General features: G+C 45.9%; 1 protein-coding gene and 1 pseudogene across 2 annotated transcripts in view; both read right to left on the bottom strand.

Annotated features, from left to right (window-relative positions):
• SLC5A1 (solute carrier family 5 member 1) overlaps positions 1–20,117 on the bottom strand; it is an 82,578-nt gene that overhangs the window by 40,953 nt on the left and 21,508 nt on the right. The window lies entirely within an intron of this gene.
• Positions 15,171–16,283, bottom strand: LOC146031109 (piRNA biogenesis protein EXD1 pseudogene; annotated as a pseudogene).

Raw genomic sequence — 20,117 nt, 5'->3', positions numbered from 1 at the left:
GTAGGTATCACACCCTCTCTGTCTGCCTTACCATAGGGAACCTCCAGTGTGCGTACAGGGTATGTTTGTACCACCTCTGCATTACTGGGACCTGCTTGGGAGTCGTCTGTGTCTGTGCTGTGTAGTGCATCCTTACCTGAGTCCACTTCTATGCCGTTGGCACCAGCTGCCTCCTCCTCCTGTGCTGGAGCCCCAGCAGTGGGTTGAGCTTTACCCTCAAGCATATTAAGTGCATGGGAGACGGCCAGTGCCAACAGCTGCTCGTTTTCCTCTCGGGTTTCCTTATAAGGGGATAAAACAGGATACAAGTTAGTAACTGTTGCATTATTACTTAGGTCTTTCTTATGAGACATTAACCCCTTCGGCACATATGGGGGTGGGGGAGCTGATTCTATTGCGGCAACGGTTGCATTTTTATTGTGGCTGATTGTGTCCGGTATTGCCAGACCTTTGATTCCCCATTGTTCCTGTCCTTCCTTCTGCCACAATTTAAGAATATCTATATGCTTCACTCTCTCCTTACGACTGGAGAGTAGGCATATTTCATCTTTTACTGCCGATAAGATTTCTGGATCGAAGCTACCAACACTGGGAAATTCTAACTTGCTGCCTTGTGTCATTTTTCTCCATTTATTTTGGTAAACAACTGCGAGTTCACCGTGCTTCTTGCACATAATAAAAGCAGCCGATCCTCTTGGCCGGTTTGCTTCCTCCCTATCCTGCACGTTATCACAGCGTGACCCGTTATTACCTATAGTTACAGGAATAAACGTTCACAGCTTAATAGATAATCGGTGGGTTATTAATTATCTGAGAGCTCCCCAAACACTCACTTCTCCACACAGCGACACTTCGACGCAATCAAGCGAAGAGCCCACAATGCGAGGTATGATACTCAATCACCAAGCTCTCAACTAGCAGCGAACTTCTAGCCAACTTGCTTGATGCGGCACAATTTTTCCAGGGTATAACAAACTTGCTTTCCTATACCCCCAAAAATCGGATTTCTAAAGTAGCTAATCGGAAACAAGTGCGTTCCGATATATCTTCTTGTACCCTCCTAGCGGAATTAATTCCACTGAAGGGGCAGTTCCTATGGGCACGTCGTCACGTGAACCCGGTCCTAACTGGACTGTCCTACACTGGACTACACTGCGCTGAGTCGTGCCGTCACACACCCGTTCGCCTCAGTTATTTTTCACACTGGGCGCTAGTTACACCTTGGTCTTATGCTAATTTTTGAAATATTTCTGTACAGAAAATTTTCCCAGGCCGGTAGCTTTTCACTAGATTCTTATGCAGGTATAAATCCCTTATAATAAACTATAGGAATCTATTAAAATAATGCTTGAGTTGCTTGCTTATGAGAAAATGAACAAAAAGAAAAAAAAACTCATTTTCTTTTATTAATCACCGCTTCATTCGCAGTATATTACTATACTGTTTAAATAAAGCTAGTGGTTTATTACTGTTCACCTCTTAATTCCTATGTGTGCTGCATGTGCAGTACCAATGAACAGCCACGTGTGTACGTGCGTTGTTCACAGGCCGCCGATGAATCGGCCACCCACGTGTTCTATAGTGTATTTGCAAGGTTGCGCTCGGGTTTCGCTATACGCAGTAATTGCGCCTAAATGTGGAATAAATCCCTTAACTCTGTCCGAGAGTTACGTATCAAGATGCGAAATAAATCCCGTACTTAATCCGTAAACCACGTACAAAGATGCGAAACTTTCCCGATGTGGGCACGTGCGCGCGCACCTTGCGTAATACACAATAGACGCTTTACGTTACTGCAAAAGGCCCAGGACTTGTCGCCACGTGGCGGAGTCCCTGTTTTTGCGGTAGCTAACAATAAACAATTATAGTTTTGCACAGAGGGGATCCTCTATGTACTATAATAAACACAGATTCCACGTGTGCGAACCTTATCGCACGTGGTACATATACTATAATAAACAAGCAGCCCAGGACACTATACCCCGTTAAACTACTTGTGGCAGGCAGAAGTACAGTTTGCTAAACACTTAGGTATGATATGCTTTAAAACACGTGGCTTTCACTTATTGTACTCCGGGTTCAGCGCTAGCACTTCCCGAACCCCGCACCGCCGTGGAATCGGCCTATCCAGCAATGGAAACAAATAAATACTTCCACCCTTTTGCTGGTATAGGTCGACTCGCACGCCTGGTACTGAGTTCTGGACTGTGGAGCGGACGGACGAGCCCTCAATTGTTAATACCGATATTATATGACCAAGGAGACAATAAGTGGAAAGCGCAGGTTACGTAATGTGTCCGTAACCTGCTTACCCTTTATACCTAACTGCGTGCGAACAAAACGTAGCGCAGCGCAGCGTACAGTCTATTGTATGTTATACACCAAGAACCGATACCTTAATAAGAGATCCTTTCGCAGGACTTGTCTCCAATTGTGAGAATATACCTTAAAGGACAGAGTCCGCAATGTAAGGACAGAGTCCTTAATGTACCTTATCGCTATTATGCGAATAACTAGACACGACCACGGAATAGAAATAAGGAGGTTAGAACTCCATAAAGAGATTGTATTAAAGTCCCTAATGGACAAAAGGGGGTTACAGAATTAAGAATAAACAGGTATAACAAGTGATACAATACAATAACAATGAATACTAAACACTCTCTGCTAAGGGGAAAGAATACAAATACAAGACACAATCAGCCAACAATAACTACAAGGATAAATACCGTGATAAATGCAACCGTTTACCGTGGTCATCTAGTATGTGAAAAGCAGTCCGGTCAGAGCTCACTATCGTTCAGGAATGAGCGATAGTCCGGTAGGAAGGTCCAGGGAAAGTAGTTGTGCCGAAAAAACCCTGGCTGCTCTGTGTCGCCTATCTTATAGGGTCAGAAGGGGGAGGTCAAAGGCCATTCTCATTGGCCAGAGATCATATGTCCGGTCCACTGCAATTGGAGGTTAGACGCTGTACCTGGTCTGACCAGGTGCAGGGGAGTGAACTTTAAGAGTCCTTTGGTTGGTGGTTTCGGCGTCAGCAAGGATAAGAACCGGTTTGAGCTAGTTTCCTTTGTTAACTACTTACAACAGAAACTGTCTCTGGAATATGGATTTAGTCCATAACTATCGGACAGTGTACATTGCGAAATATTCGCAATGACCGGAATACTTTGCATGATGAGCTGAGCGGAATGGTACTAAACACGATACAGACAGCTGTGTGCAGGGCTAACTAAGCTATGTGTGGCGTTCTAAACCTTTTAACTATATTTCCTTTCGTGTAAGTGTGTTATTATGAATTTATGTGTGATAGTATGTCTACTCTTCTGGTCCACATTGTCACACATACTCGGGTATGGAACTTTATTTGCGCAACTCTGCGAACCAAAATGGCGGCCATACTATCACAAAATGGCGTGTGTGTACCTAGACTTCCACAGGGTATATAAAGTCGGTTTGGGAATACCTCACTACAACCCCAAGGGGACATCAGATCTTTCTCTGTTATTTTCAACCTAGGTTTACTTTAACCCCGGTACACTGACAAGCGACACCCAGAGAGTGTGACACATCACGTCACCTCCCTGACTGACCCTGAGTCCCTATGGTGGAGTAAGGGGTTAACAAGCACACAGTAATCAAGATAAACAACAGAGGATACCATGTATTGATATCCCCCAAAGTGTGCATTTTGCAAATTTTTTTGTTATATCTACTGACTGCTCTGCTGGACTGAATATTGGATATAGAATTTTCAGTAGATTTTTATGCCCGCCGTGGCAGCAACAGGACCACGATATGCAAAGGAAGGTTTTATACCTCAGTGACAATTGTTGAATGTGTTGAACACTGATACCAGAACACTTGAAATATGTATGTATTGACCCTCCGTGGCAGCAACATGACCATTGGTGTAAAGGAATATTTCTTGTGTGTACATATGATGAGCACATTCCCTTCCATCCAGGATTAATTGTATCAGCAACTTTTTGTTGCAAAACTATAACAACCTGTGTAAAATGTGTCAAATGTGTTACACACACCATTCCTGGGAAATTGGTCTCTAGTTATATCAGACCCAAGATACGGAGTAGTCACTGGGATAGAGAGCGAGTGGGAACAGCCGTGTTAAGGGGATCCTATACCCAATACACCTCCTTTTCCCTGCTCCCACCGTCTCCAGATTCTATTTGGCCACACCAGTGTCAAAACAGGAGCTAAAATTGTTTATTGTGATAAATATTGGTACCTGACTATTTGCACTGTGGGTATATATGCCTTCCGTGACAGCGATAGGACCTTCAATGTAAAAGAGAAGTTTGGTGCATGCATGTACACTGGTCGCTTTCTTCTCCCATTTAGGACTATTTGTGGATAAACTTTGTTGCAAGACTAGCAACTCGTGTTATATGTATCACAACCTCTACATGCACAATTCTCTGATACAGGTCTAGGCATACCAGACCTGAGGAACGGAGTGGGTGTTGGGACGCTACTGAGTGTGAACCACCACTTTGAGGGGACTCCACACTCACTACACACCTTTTTTGCCTGTTCCCACTACCCCCAGGTCCTATTTTGCTATATATACGGAGCAATATACACTGTTGCATAATTGTTTGTCTATATGTATACATGTCCTTGTCTCGTCTACATGTCTGTCTAGTATATTTTAAGAGTTATTATTAAAAGCTATATTTTAATATAAGTAACATTTTCACGAATAGGACTCAGAGGCATGGGTGCTCCAGCTCTGTTTTCCTAAACACATCGTTATCTAGTACTTACAGTCAAAACCCCCCCCCCCCTTTTTTTGGGCATCACAGTGGCAAGTGGTCTGTGTGGTTTACTCACCACCTATCTATGTAATATTATCATTATCATCTAAACCTCAAATAATTCAAGAGTGCCCCAACAAAGAGAGAGTCTTTTCTCTTTTTTCTTCAGCAGCCGAGAGGAATGCCGGGCCCCGGTAAAATTTTTGGGGTGTGGCCTAAGTGTGGGAGGTGGTGTGGGCACCTCCCACACTTAGGCCACGCCCTCAAAATGTTTAGAGGAGGGTGAAAGAAAACTGTAATCTCAGACGCAACACACACCTACAGCATGTGCTGTGCTGACAGCAGGCTCAGCATGACCTCTCACGCTGTCAGTGAGACACTCATGCTGAGCCTGTTGTCAGCACAGCACATGCTGTAGAAGTGTTTGCTACTGTTGCTACCCGGGAGGGACGGAGGGTGGGGGTCGAACCAGGGCCCCTGCAGGGCCCCTTCAGCAAGCCTGGGCCCGGGTAATTAGTACCTGCTCCCCCCCTCTCTCGGCTCCCCTGGCTATATATATAACAAATAACAAAAGTTCTAAAATAATATGCCAAGTAGTATGAGGGGCTAGCCCCCATTATGCCCCCGCACACAATAAATGTACCCCCCCTCACACAAGATGCCATGCTGCAGCTGCTGCTGAGGTACCACCCTCAACCTCCACCCTCCACCTGCCTCCTCCTATCTCTCTGCCGACCCTCCACCCTTCCATCATCAACTCCCTCCCCCTGCTCCTCTCCAGAGAAGCTGCGCGGCCTCAGCCAGCACAGAGCTGCCAAGATCCTCCGCCGCTGCTGCTGCAGTAGTAATGGAGCCTGCTGGAGAGGAAGGACAAGGTGCAGTGCCGGTCACACGCCTCCTGCATGTACCTGGGGAGCCGTCTGCAACATTAGCGCCGACGCCAACATCCTACACACCCGCCGCCGCTGCTCCTAGACTAACGGAGCCTGCGGGAGGAAGGCGGAAATGCAGCGCCCAAGACCATGCCTCCTACAGGTACCAGCCAAGCCGGTTTTGGGATGTGGGGGAGATTGTGGCCAGCGCTGGGTACAAAGTGGAAGTGGAAAGTCCCAAGTGGGACATTTCACTTCTCTAACATGTCTCTGCTGCCGGCCCAAGGGCTGCCTAGACTGATCCCAGGGCCTCCACTACCGCACTCCTTCACTGGGGGTGACCTGGGTGTGCATGTCAGTGTAGAGGCCTGCCTGTCCAGGGAAGGGCGGGGACACATGGGGGGGTGCTGCTGCCTGTCACCCTCCTGCACGCACAATGGAAAGCAGTTGGTAAAAATTGGAGTATCCACGCACACGAACCTCCACAACCTGATACACCCGCCCCTCCAGCATCCACACTAACCTCCCACATGCCCCTACCCCACCCACTACAGCTCCTCCACCCACTACAGCTCCTCCACCCACACCACCCCTAGCCACCCTCCTGCACCCCCAGCCTCACCTCACCCACCTGCTGCACACTTGCACACGCCTCTCCCCCAGCTGCACACATTCATACCAACAGAATAGGCTACACCCCCTTCACAATTGCACGCCATTTTCATCTGAAATACAGTATGTCACCTCTAACTAAAGTATAATACAACCATATTTCATGCAATAAAACAGTTCACAGGTTAAGGAGGGGAGCCCCTTACGACGGTGTGAAGAGCGCCTGTAGGGCACGATGAATCACCTAGTGTATATGCCCAAGGTTCTGTATTAAGGAGCGGACACCCATTGAGAGTGAAAGCATCCAGTTTCCTAGCACCCAGCACATTCAGAACTGTAACCTGCTCAGCAAAGCAGATTCAAGCGGACTTGCAGGAGGAGAGAGATCTCTCCTGTTGTTTTTATCCATTGGTGTCTGCACGGTGCTTGTTAGCCCAGTGGGGCTCCCTGACTGACACATATCACAGCAGCACCTATCGTTCCAGCGGAAGTCCACAGCGGCACAGTTGTACACTTTGGAGTGTCAACATGTCGACAGAGGACCCCACAGCCCTTATCAGCCATCTTCTGCAGCAAGTGGTGCACTAAGGGAATTAATGATGAGATTGAAGCTAGCACCAGCGATTTAATTTTTCGCGATTGGATCAGGCTAAAAAAGAAAGGTAGATTTTCATTTGCACTGCCTCTCTCTTAGTGACTATTATAAACTCAAATATATCCCAAGGGGATTCAGAGTCAAAAATTGCCCCACCATCGGCCGCCATGATCCCGCATTCTGCAAACGCTGGATCACCATTGTCAATAAATGTGAGTTTGATTTAATGGTGCTAGTCATCGACCAGTCCTCCAAAGAGCTGGAGAAGATTAAAGGAAAGTTATCTACCTTTGAAGACTCGCATTTACCTACCCTGATTGCTGACAAAGAGACCAATTGGCAGACAGAGATGCAGACACAAATTACCCAATATAAAAAGGACCTTATTAATTTAAAAAAAGAAAAATTGCAAAAGGTCACCATGGACTACGAAAGACACACAGTCTATAAATGGCTTTCTGACCCAAGTGGGTCTGATCAACGTCGAGTCCCATTCTTCAGACGAAATAGAAAACCTATGTCTAGATTTGAATCAGACTCCTCTCATGAGACAGGAAGCTCTAATTCTGAAAGAGAAAGTTCCTCTGCAGCCGCGGCCCCTTTAGGGGTTACCACCCGAGCCACAATTGGAGGCCCAAGAGGAGGGCCACGAGGCGCGGCGGCCAAGGGAAAAGGCAGAGGCCGAGTGGGCAGACCGCCCAAACAGAAATGAGCACAGTTTACAACCTGTCGTCGTATGAGCTTTCTCCTAGCGAGTTCAAGCTCTTGAACAAAGGACTTTAATTTGTCCCGTCTAACGGGTTTGAGAAATTGCAGTGGGATATCGAACAACACGCCCTAAACCGCAAATTACGACTCAAAGAGTTTTTTCATTCACGACCCCCAGAAAGCAACATAACTAACGGAAATACAAATGCCCCAGCAAGAATCCTGCCTGAAAAACTTAAACCTTTTGTGCCTCCTTCTAGCTTTGACCCATTGTCGAACAATCCAAGCATCAAGACATTTTCTAGAATGCTGGAGCAAGAGGTCAAAGAACTGCAACACTTACCCATCGAACAGCACCACAATCTCATGCCACTTGAAAGGCAAGCTCTCAAATCGCTTTCACAGAATAAAAGCCTCATTATTCGACCGGCCGACAAGGGCGGGGGCATCGTGCTCCAGGACCTCCACGATTATAAAGCCGAAGCAGAATGTCAGTTATCTGACCTCAATGTGTACAAGCCTCTTAGTCAGGACCCCACCGCTCAGTGTAGGAAACTACTTAAAAATCTGCTTAAAGAAGCAGTGGACACTGGGCTGATAGAGGACTCTTGGTTGTCTGCTTTGATCCCTGAGCACCCCATTGTCCCCCTCTTTTATGCTATTCCTAAAATGCATAAAAGCATAGAATCTCCTCCCGGGCGCCCCATCATCGCAGCCCGGAGTTCATTGTTCCAGCCGGTGGCCATTCTCTTGGACTCCCTACTACAGCCCTGGATTGTCCAAGAACCCAGCTTTTTGAGGGACACTGGACGATTTTTATCTAAATTGAATGAGATTGGTTAGGTGCCTGACAACTGTTGGTTAATCGGTATAGATGTTGTTAGTTTATACACATCGATTCCCCATGAGTATGGGTTAGAGGCAGTAACCAGATTCTTAACAAAGAAAAAAGCTTTTCCTGAGGCACAAATTGTTGTGATTATAAAAATGCTTAAACTCATCCTGTAACAACTTTTTCATTTACGATAATAAGTTTTTTCTGCAAACACGGGGCTGCGCGATGGGTTCGAGCGCAGCTCCGTGTTATGCCAATATCGTGATGTTCTCGGTAGAGGACCAATTGTTTTATGGTAATCCTACCATGAGGGACAACACGATATCGTTTAGTCGATATATCAACGATTTATTCGTAGTGTGGAAGGGCCCCAAACATACATTTGAAAACATCCTACAGGAATACAACCAGCTAGGTGGTCCCATTGCATTTACTTATGCTATGGATCAAACTTCCATGAATTTTTTGGATGTGCATATCGATATTAAATCAAATGCACTATCCACCACTGTTTTTACCAAGCCCACGGACCGCAACCTATTATTGCAGGCCTCAAGTTGCCATCCCAAAGCATTGATTCGCGGTCTTCCATTTTCACAAATGGTCCGCATCATGCGCATTAATAGCAATAGGGAGGTGGCAATGCAACAAATAGAAAAATTGATAACAAAACTTAAACTTAGAGGTTACAGTAACAAAATCTTAGAGGAGGCTAAAAACAAAGCTCTTAATCTTGACAGAGACTCCTTATTGTCCCCACAGGGTTCTAAGACGCAAAAAACTGCCATAGTACCATGGGTTAACAAATATAATACCATGTCACCCAGTATTAAAAAGATTGCCAAAAGGCATTGGCCTTTGATCTCTTCAGATTCCTCCACGGGATCAGGGGATCACAGACTCATGCCTTGTTATTCTCGGGGTAGGAATTTGAGGTCTTGGCTGGTTAAGACCGATATAGCCAACCTTAAACCCGAGAAAACATTTGCTACTTCTGCCTCATTTCTGCCTTTGCCTAAATTAGGTTGCAGCAGATGTGGGTGTGTCACCTGCCAGTTTTTACTGGCAGGTGACACTTTTCAACACCCGCATTCAGGGCACACTTACAAAATCAGACATCGCCTAAATTGCGATTCTACGTTCGTTGTATACCAGATTATACGCCCATGTGGTCTGGTATACATCGGCAAAACCGAAAACAAATTTAAAATTCGCATGACTGCCCATCGGTCTGCCATCCGCAATGCCCTGGTGGCCGGCCACAGCGACCAGCCTATGGCCCGGCACTTCGCCAATGCGGCACATCCCCTCAATAGCCTGCGGTATCGCATGATCGATACTATTGCACCCTCCATCAGAGGAGGGAATCGTGGGCTGAAGCTCATTCAATGTGAAAACCCGTGGATAGCCCGGTTGGATGTAATCCAGCCAAAAGGGCTCAATGAGTACATTTCATATAGCTGTTTTCATTAACTGAACAGACGCAGATCCACATGATGTACAGTATTCTATCAAAATCGTTTTCCTTATGAGACAGCTGCTGTATATGTTTGTCTATTATTTGTATGTATGTACTGGTATCCTTTTTATATGCACGGTGTTCAATATGTTTATCTTTTCGGTACTCTTTACTTAGTTGGGCGCCCGTCGCGGTCATCGCGGGTACATTTATGTCTGGCCGCGACGCGACCGACGCGATGCCCGCGATTTCCCATTGAAACCCATGTTAAACATGGAAATCGTGTCGGTCGCGTCGCGGCCGGCCATAAATGTACCCGCGATGCCCGCGACGCGATGCTCCCGATTTACCATAGGAATCAATGTTAAAAGGCCCGATGGACCCGATTTTACTGTTAAATGGCTCAATGGACCCGATTTGGCCATAGGAATCAATGTTAAATGGGCCACAGAGCCCATTAACCCTTAAATGTCCCCCCCAATTTTTAACGCCACCCCACGATCCACGCCAACCCGAAGCGTGGCGAGCGCAGCGAGCCCGCGAGGGGCGGCGGTACGCGTCCTCCGACCTTTTCATGCCCTACTATCCACTAGGGCGTGGAGTGAGAATATAATAGTGTGGCGAGCGCAGCGAGCCACCGAGCCCGAAGCGTGGCGAGCGCAGTGAGCCCCGCGAGGGGACGCGGATACCTTCACAGTTATACGCGTCCCCTCGCGGGCTTCACAGGTGTCCGTGGCGACGCCGACACCTGTGAAGCCCGCGAGGGGACGCGTCTACCTGTGAAGGTATCCGCGTCCCCTCGCGGGGCTCGCTGCGCTCGCCACGCTTCGGGCTCGGTGGCTTGCTGCGCTCGCCACACTATTCTATTCTCACTCCACGCCCAAGTGGATAGTAGGGCATGAAAAGGTCGGAGGACGCGTACCGCCGCCCCTCGCGGGCTCGCTGCGCTCGCCACGCTTCGGGTTGGCGTGGATCGTGGGGTGGCGTTAAAAATTGGGGGGGACATTTAAGGGTTAATTGTGCCTATTTGGGCTCTGTGGCCCATATAACATTGGTTCCTATGGCCAAATCGGGTCCATTGAGGCATTTAACAGTAAAATCGCGGTCAATCAGCCTTTTTAACATTGTTCCCTATGGGAAAATCGCGGTCATCGCGGTCATCGCGGGCATCCCAATTTACCCGCGATGACCGCGATTTTTACCCCCGACGCCCGCGATTTCAATCGCTGGCGCCCTTCTAGGTAAATAGTACCATCTTTTCATATCTTTCAGTATGTCCTTTTGTATAGTATCTGTTGCTTAGCAACTATGACGCGCCTCCCGAGGAGGTGAGCACGCTGACGAGGTGACGTCATCGGCAGCGCGACAGCGTCCACCGGGACGTCACTGCACGGAAGCCAGCATCCCCCATGTTGAGAGGCGGCGCCGATACAGGTATTTAAATGTTTGCTTGTTCTTTGTATCACTGCTTGAAAACAGTTATAAACTGAAACGTTGCCTGACGCCCACGTCTCCTGTGTTCTCTGTACCCGAGTGCCGCACCTTTGTCCTGTGTGTGTATATATATATATATATATATATGTCTCTATATTATATAAACATTACACAAATAACTTCACAGAATTTTATATAGAGCATAACCTGGAACCTAGAATGAGTAGCGTAGCTAAAGCTGTATCAGCCAATGTTTATTATTGTAAATAGACAGTAGACACAGGAGCCATTGACCTGGCTGTGCATATATTGAACAGGGGCCAATTCCAGATGCTGCTACTGTTCCACTCATGTATACTGTAGTTAGTTACACACTGGTTAGATTAGCGTCATACTTTAGTTGCAAAGTGGACAATCAATAAGGTTGCAAATATACCAATGGGTATATGGTTATTAAAAGGTGTGAAACACACTGTAAATGCAATATATTATATACCCAAATAAGGCTAGGGCCATCTTAACGTGTAGGCACACTGGGCAGCATTTTCTGCTTCCTTCCATCCTGCAGCCAGACCGAAATGGCAGTTGGTATACAATCAAAGTGCTGACAGCCATTCATCTTATGGAAACATGTGGAGAGATGACACAGGCAGGGTACTGTATGTTATATATTTTTTTAATTGGTTCCTTCACCCAGGGCCTACAATGCTGTTGAGATACCCCTGGATAAGGCATGTGTCCAATGCAAGTCAAGCAGAAATTACTTTTTAAAATAGTATAATAAATAGTTTTAGGTATAATGCTGAAATCCTCATTGTATATGCTTGGGAGGCGAGGATTTAATATTCCTAAAGGTACATTTGTTATCAAGATTACATCACATACCATTGTGGGGATTGTGTGGCATCAAGGACCACGAAGACAATATAAAGTGTGCAATGCAACAGAACAGGAACAAAGTGTCCCTAGAAATTAATTACAGCTAAGCATGATGTCAAGCTTTCTGTGGCTAAACACAGACATCAAGGAACATTGTCAAGAAGCTGGGCACCGTTGTTTATTCTGCATTGCAATTTGCACTTAAATGTATTACTCAAAATTAGTTATATTACACGTGACTAAGGGGTTAATTCAGACCTGGTCAGTAGGCTGTGTACATACACTGGCTAGCGAGCAGGTAAACACCGCCCCATCACCCGAATCCATGTGCTATAATGCGAGCTGATGTGTGCGCTCACACATCCGATCTCATGTGGCCACACAGAGGAAAACTAACCATGCTGCTGGGAGTCGGTCATCGTCCCAGAGGGGAAGTCGTAACATCGCTATGTCTTTTCAAAGCGACTGACCATCCAACAGTCATTTGCCACGAGGACGAAGTACAACAGGAGTCATCTGATGGCAAAGTGGATAACTGCAGCCTTGACAGCTATGTTGGTGTTAGATGTGCGTCCGGTGTCCGCCATCAGTGGAGTGGGATTTAGACAGTTGATAGAGGTATTGTGTCCCCGGTACCAAATGGTCTAGATTCCACTTCACTAGGCAGGCGATACCGAGGATGTACAGAGATGTCAGAAAAAGTGTCCTCAGTGCCCTGAAAAATGCTGTTGTACCCACTGTCCACTTAACCATGGACATGTGGACAAGTGGTTCAGGGCAAACTAAGGACTATATGACTGTGACAGCCCACTGGGTAGATGCATCACCTTCCGCAGCAGCAGCATCTCCTGCATGCCAGCTCCTTCTTAGGCAGGCTACGCTGTGTGTCACTGGTTTTAGTAAGGCACAGCGCCGACAACCTCTTAGAGAAACTGAGGGAAATCATCTCCCAGTGGCTTACCCCACTTAGACTCTCCCGGGGATTTGTGGTGTCAGACAACGCCAGTAACATTGTGCGGGCATTAATTATGGGCAATTTCCGGCACATGCCATGTTTTGCCTACACTATAAATTTGGTGGTGCAGCATGTCCTAAAAAGTGATAGGAACGTGCAGGAGATGCTTGCAGTGGCCTGCAAAATTGCTGGACACTTTCAGCATTCTGCCACTGCCTGCCGAAGGCTGGAGCGGCAGCAAAAACTCCTCAATCTGCCCTGCCATCACCTCAAACAAGAGGTGGTAACGTGCTGGAACTCCACCCTTTATATGCTGCAGAGGACGGAGGACCAGCAAAAGGCCATCCAAGCCTACTCGGTCACCTACAACATAGGCAGAGGAGCGGGGATGCACCTGACTCAAGCGCAGTGGAGGCTGATTTCCTTGTTGTGCAAGATTCTCCAGCCATTTCAACTTGCCAAACGTGAAGTCAGCTCTGATACTGCCAGCTTGAGTCAGGTGATTTCCTTGATAAGGCTGTTGCAGAAGCAGCTGGAGAAAGTGAAGGAGGAGCTAAAGCATTGTGATTTCGCAAAGCATGTAGCTCTTGTGGATGAAGCCCTCCATACTCTTTGTCAGGATACGAGGGTGGTCAGTCTGTTAAAGTCAGAGGAATACATTCTGGCCACCATGCTTGATCCTCGGTTTAAAGCGTATGTTGTGTCTCTATTTCCGGCAGACACAAGTCTACAAAGATCTGCTGGTCAGGAGATTGGCATCTGAAGCAGACCGTAACATGGCAACAGCTCCTCCCTCATTTTCTACCACACCTGTGGCTGCAAGGAAAAAGCTGCAATTTCCCACACAACCCGCTGGCGGTGATGCAGGGCAGGCAGGAGGGAGTTTGGAGTTGGACATCTGGTCCGGACTAAAGGACCTGCCAATGATTGCTGACATTTCTGCTGTCGCTGCATTGGATGCTGTCACCATTGAAAAAAAGGTGGAGGATTACTTTCGTGAGAGCATCCCAGACAGTCCATACCTGTACTGGCAGGATAAAAAGGCAGTTTGGAGGCCCCTGTACAAACTGGCTCTATTTTACCTGCGTTGTCCCCCCTCCAGTGTGTACTCCAAAAGAGTTTTTAGTGAATCGGGAAACCTGGTCAGTGATTGGCATAGGAGGTTGCTTCCACAATATGTGGAGAAGACGATGTTTTTAAAAATGAATTATCAATTCTTTAATGAAGACCAGCAATTGCCTCCAGAGATAACAGAGGGACCTGTGATTGTGGAGTCCAGCGGGGATGAATTGATAATCTGTGAGGATGAGGAAGTACATGCTGAAGGGGGTGAGGAATCAGAGAAGGAGGATGAGGAAGACATCTTGCCTCTACAAAGCAAGTTTGTGCAGGAAGAGGTGACTTGCTTCTTTTCTTGTGGGGGCCCAAACAAACCAATCATTTTAGTCACTGAAAATTTAGTTTTTTTTAAAGTGTGCATGTTCTATTTATGCAACATAAGGGTGGATGGGAGGACCCAAGGACAATTCCATCTTGCACCTCTTTTTTTGACCATTATGTGCTTTGTGGGGCCTAGTTTTTCAAACTGCCATCCTGTCTGCCGCTGCAGTGCCACTCCTAGATGAACCACGTGTTTGGGCCGCACATTTGTGTGGCTTAGTATAGTTAGCCAGCTTCCTCGGTGCATTCATTGGCCTATCTTATCCACCCGGTTAAGAAACCCTTGGCCATTGACAATGTATCCGTGTATTGCTTATTTGCTTCCTCTCGCCTAACTTGCTGGAAAACAATTTATTTTGGAAGCTCCGAGCAGATCTCAGTGCGGCCCAAATCATCCGCTGCTCCTTGGCTATATGTATTTAAATACCCATCAACCAATGGTGTAAAATCAGCTAACATGGCATCCCAACAGTGCTAGGTGCAGAGTTAAGCGGTGTAAGACTTCCAGAGACAATTCTTTGAGCAAATGTGTAGACATTGGACGATCAAGCTATATAGTGGGGTTATCGTTTATTAAACTGCTTGTAAATCAGTTTGTAAGTCTCACCTAGCTTGATGGAAAACACAAAGTTGCTGAATTTTTTTTGGAAGCTCCGAGCAGATCTCAGTGCGGCCCAAATCCTCTGCTGCTCCTTGGCTATATGTATTTAAATACACATCAACCAATGATGTCAAATCAGCTAACATGGCATCCAACAGTGCTAGGCACAGAGCCAAGCGGTGCAAGACTTCCAGAGCCAATTCTTTGAGCAAATGTGTAGACATTAGATGATCAAGCCATATATTGGGGTTCTCCTTTGTTAAAGTTTGCTTGTAAGTCAGGAATGAAACTTATGAAGACGGCATGTTGAGATGTCGAATCAAACATTCCTTAAATGAACGTGGACGATTAGGAAGGAAGCCCCTGGTTTCCATGAAGAACAGGTATACATCTCCTACCTGTGTATCAAAGACATTGCAGAACCACCCCATATTGGTGGGACGAGGCATCCCCCAGCCAGCGACAGTAATGGACCACATTTAGAATGCTTTTGTCTTCAAGCGCCATTTGTAGCCCATTTCTGAAAATTACAGGCCCCAACAGAAGGACATCAAAAAGATAAACACATTTTTTTCGTAGCCACCTGCAGCCAGCACAACTTTGCATGGCAACACAAGTCCCACTGCACCTAAGCTCAGGACTTTCTGGCTCTGTAGATGTCGAATTGCAGGACCAAGCATAGGCTGAAACTGATCTATCACAACATAGTCTGCATCTTCATCCTCAACTGCCCATTTAATGGCCTGTAGGATACTGTCATGGATCCATGCAGTTCAGGTAGATCAGGCTCTCTCACTTCCCCGGCAGGTTTCCCAGCATCTTCAACGCTCTCTTATGATAAGGTTTTATCTCTATCATTAGCTGTATTTTCTGCCTCTTGACTTGAAGGGCCAGATGATTCTTCTTGGTTCCACTTTCAGAATGGTATGCCCAAAGAGGATTTTTATTCCAGGAACTTCTTTCCCAGTTGCTAAATCCTTAACTTTTCTTAAAGTGATTGTACGACTCGCATCAATACTCATTGGCACGCCCTGAAAGCATCCATTAGTGGTTGTAAATTTGATATTCTTCCCAATGACCTTCGTTAGGAAGCTGGTATCAGTTACTATGTCCATGCTAAACATGTATTACAGGGCACAGGACCGAGCATAGCACACACCGCACGGCAGCAACTGCAAACAACTGCACCTTCCTAAAGATATTTTATCACAAACCCAAGGAGAGTCAAAGGGTGTTGGTGGTTTGCGATGCCGGACCTTCCCATCACTGTGGTGGAGGATTACTTTAGTGACAGCAGAAATGTCAGACAGTCCTTAACTGTACTGGCAGGACAAAAAGGCAGTTTGAAAGCACCTGTACAAAGTCAAAGTGGCTTTATTTTACCTAAGTTGTCCTCCCTCCAGTGTAGCGGGGAATCTGGTCAGTGAGCAGTGTAGAAGGTTGTGGAAATTAATTATATTGAGGTCAATAATAGCGTAGGAGCAAAAAAAACCACAAACTTCTGCAATTTCAGCAGTTTTTATGCTTTTTATAAAACAAAAAATCAGAACCCAAAGCACAAAACACAAACCACGAAACACGAAAATGGTAGTGTTTTGGAACAGATCCAGATCCAAAACACTGCCCGAGATACAGACCCAAAAGGTGTTTCACGGAACACGAAAAGTGCCCGGTGCACATCCCTAGTATAAATATGTACCATTTGTACCCAAAAAGACAAGTGCCCAATTCTGCTTCTGGCCCTGTCTGCCTTCCCTTCTGCTGCCTTGTCTCTAGTCTTGGCACAATATGTAGGCGTTCTACCTTGCGAAATGTGTACAAGTGGCACTAGTGTGTGGTGTATTGTGAATAAGGGACACTACTGCTAATATAACTGTGGTGTAATAGGAATTGGTACTATTAGGTGGCCACACCCCTCCTGATGAAGCCACACCCCTAAAATGTTGTCACGCTGTCCCTATTTTGAGTAGGGAAGGGCGCCAATTCTTTTTCTGGCACGGGGCACCAAAATATCTAGTTACAGTACTGAATAAGCATATTAAATATACTGACTTCAGAGATCCACTGCAAGCAGATCTAAGTTTTCTACATCTGATCCAGAATAAAATTCCTGAAACATTCTAGGGAAAAAATTAGGGGAAACCAGGAAACTGTACTCTAAATAGAGGCTTCTACTGATTGTGTTAATGAGTTACCACTACAAATATTCCCTGTTCCTGTCTCTCTGCCACACAATTGACCTTTTAGACATCTGAGAAGTGAAAGGTAAAAAAAAGACCTGGAAAAATATGCTAATTTTACCCCCAACCAGATTAATGATTAATCTTAATAAATGGGTAAATGGGTATTAAGCACACAATCACTTCAAATCATTAACCATGAATATTTACATGGGTGAAATCCCTGACAGGAACATTTCCAATAGAGTGGACCTTAAACACATGCTTAGCATGACAGCAGTAACTCAGGAACCCCTCAACCATCTCACTTCCAGTAAATCAAGAAGGTGGTAGATAGATAGAACCCAACACATTACATAGCTCACATTATTTAGAAGCTTGAGAGACATTTACTTCCTTCCTCATTGGTCATAAAACACTTACAGGACTAATGACCTTGTAATTTTCAAATATGCACCATGGAAGAAAAGTACTTTATTTAGTGGCATTCTAGATGGTTGACAGACAATGTCTAGTTAGACAGTGGGCAGTATTCAATGAGGCTGATTCGCCATGTTCTACGGCGAATTTGTGCTATTTTCGTGCTGTAAGGCGATTTTTTTGACTAAAAAAGTGAATCACCCTATTCAATGACCAGATGGCGAATACATTTCAAGGTTATTATCGACGTGCTTCACCGTGTAGAAATCGTTATCTTTTTATGGTGAAGTGGAATGTGAACTTTTAAATGAAAGGTTTGTTTTTTAAATGTGGTGTCAAAAATCAGGAATTTTATTATGTGAAGGGGCATGCTATTTTTATTCATGTGCTTACTGCACATGAATATATATTTAATTTCTAATTTATTTATTTAAAAAAAAAATTATACACATTGGCCAGCAGGGGGCCGGGAGCCACTCATTATATATTCATATATTCACTGCTCCCGATCATTACATATGCACGATTGAGAGCAGTGCTATCTGGTCCCCTGCTAGCTCTCCCAGGGGGCAGCTTGTGCTGCCTGGGTCCCGGGTAGCCCTCCCCCCCCCCCCACATACATTCTGGGGCAGGCAGGGAGACTTCCATCTCCCTGCCTGCCACCGTCCCCTGGCTCCCTGGGGCGTCCGCCGCAGGGGTTAAGAATCGCCGTCAGGGGCAGCGAGCCCCTGCAACGTTGAATAGGGGAACAGCGAGGCTCCGGAACATGACGACTGTGCAGCGAATCCTAAACAGGATTCGCTGCACATCGCCATAAAACTCATTGAATACTGCCCAGTGACTAGGTCGATACCAAAAGTTAGACATGGATTAGTTAGGCATTGACCAAAGTTAGATATGCATTAGTTAGAATTAAAAAAGAACGCGGCTACGCATGGTATGCGTTCCACCGCGACTTCCTGTTTGCGTTCCATCCATCGGAACGTCATTTCCGGGTGGGTCTCCGGCATAGCAGAAGGGAGGAGCGGGAGGCAAATCTTGTTGCGCTCCACCGCTTGTACTTCCTGCGTGTCAGCGCCCGGAAATTAAGGCCTTAATTTCCGGGAGCTGACACACAGGAAGTACAAGCGGTGGAGCGCAACAAGATTTGCCTCCCGCTCCTCCCTTCTGCTATGCCGGAGACCCGCCCGGAAATGACGTTCCGATGGATGGAACGCAAACAGGAAGTCGCGGTGGAACGCATACCATGCGTAGCCGCGTTCTCTTCCTGTTTGAGCACTGCGCCTGGAAACGTGAGTTTCCCTTGGCGCCCTTTTCAGCTATTTAAACCTGGCCAGCCATGGGAAGCATTATGCTTCTGAGGAAGGACCCAAAGGTCCGAAATGCATTAAGCAAGTGGTTCCCGTGGCTGGCTGAATTACCTTGTTACCTTATTGGAGGAGAAAAATCTGCTTTTCACCCTTATCTCCCGTGTGACTGAAGAGGTTCCGGAGCCTTGAAGTTTATCCAGGAGAAAATTTGGGTGTAACCTCCCCATCACTTCACCGGCTGGTGACTATATGTTTTTTATGAGTTTTAAATTGTGAGTGCATTAATAAAATTGTTATCCCTTTCCAGCAAAGCGGTATTGCACTATTCTTTGTTCTTTTCTAGAACTACTCATTAAGGATATATCCTCCTTCATGTACTGATTGTGGATACACTGCATCGCATATTGGAGGACTTTAACCCTTACGGCTGATATTCCGTGTGAAGGGTTTAATAGACCATATATGTAAAGGATACTTACCCGTCCATTAGAGTGTAAGTTCATTTGAAAGCGCTAAGGGACATTTTTGAACTTTTTTCGCATTCTGTGTTCTTTGGAAGGGGGTGGAACCTTCCTTTTTCAAAAATTTCAAGCTGCTTTCCTTTATCAGCGCAAGAATATCAAACTAACCCATTGTTTTCTACTGTATTAGTTAGAATTAAGAAACGTTAGACATGACAGGGTCCCGCACCCTGGACCCATACCTAGTATCGGGGACCCTCAGTGACAAAGAGACACCATGTTGCTCAACCTGGGGGCTTAGCCCTATATCTGCAGATATATGCAACCAATATCTCTGTATTATCTGATACTATGTATTGTTATTTCTCACTCAGTGTGCAATTGGGATAAAAAATTCCTACCAGAATTTCACCTCCCTTTTAGCATCTGAGTGACATCACAATCTGATTGAGTAGATAGCCAATAAGTGTGCTGAATCGTTAGACATGCATTAGACATTGACAAAAGTTAGACATGCATTAGTTAGACATTGACAAAAGTAAGACATGCATCAGATAGACATTTAACAAAAGTATATA

The sequence above is a fragment of the Crinia signifera genome, chromosome 1 (assembly GCF_055691185.1).
Source record: "Crinia signifera chromosome 1, ASM5569118v1, whole genome shotgun sequence".
In the NCBI taxonomy this organism is placed as follows: domain Eukaryota; kingdom Metazoa; phylum Chordata; class Amphibia; order Anura; family Myobatrachidae; genus Crinia; species Crinia signifera.
Note: the sequence above shows the minus strand (reverse complement) of the source record. Positions and strands in the feature narration are given on the sequence as shown.